The sequence below is a fragment of the Limulus polyphemus genome, unplaced genomic scaffold, assembly GCF_000517525.1.
Source record: "Limulus polyphemus unplaced genomic scaffold, Limulus_polyphemus-2.1.2 Scaffold4766, whole genome shotgun sequence".
Lineage (NCBI taxonomy): Eukaryota > Metazoa > Arthropoda > Merostomata > Xiphosura > Limulidae > Limulus > Limulus polyphemus.
In genome coordinates, this window is record NW_013670376.1 from 71,103 (window position 1) to 71,788 (window position 686).

Consider the following 686-nt stretch of genomic DNA (forward strand, 5'->3'; position numbering starts at 1 on the left):
ATTTCCCCTGGTGGTGACTAAGAACATTTTGTCCTCCGTTGAAATAATTACATTTCAGATGCGACTTTAAATGAAAAAAATGCCACTAGGTCTCATGCTGCATCAGCACATTATGACCAGTTATTAAAGGTAGTTGGCACATGCAGGTACAGTGTTTTAGAGATAAGGTTTTTGTAATATTCATTGTTGGAGGTATGACACAACTTTTAAGGAGTAGCTTATCATTGTTTGTTTATTTTATCTTTAACCCAGTTCTCATCTCATTTCTTTTTATAAAGAGAGCAATCTTCATTTTTCTTGAGCTGAATCTATTTTTGTTGATTTCTTTATTAGATTATGCTTTGATCAAGTTTTGTAACAGAAAAATAAATATTTAGTAACCTTACTGAGTTTATCTGTAAAGAGGATGCCAATAAGGTTATAAAATAACATATGCCAGATTTAGATGGAAATCAGAACAACTATAATGACATGTGTAATAGATTATCTATGATATGTTATATCTATTTGTTTTTCAAGTATATTGATTTACAACAGATGAACATCTACAATACACAGAAAACTCGTGGATGGTTAAATACACAGTAAATTCAAGGATGGTTAAAGCAAGGACTAAATTAAAATTATTTGAAAATATTTGAAGACAAGTGTAAAACATAAAAAAAAAGGTTTTTGCTTTCACAAAA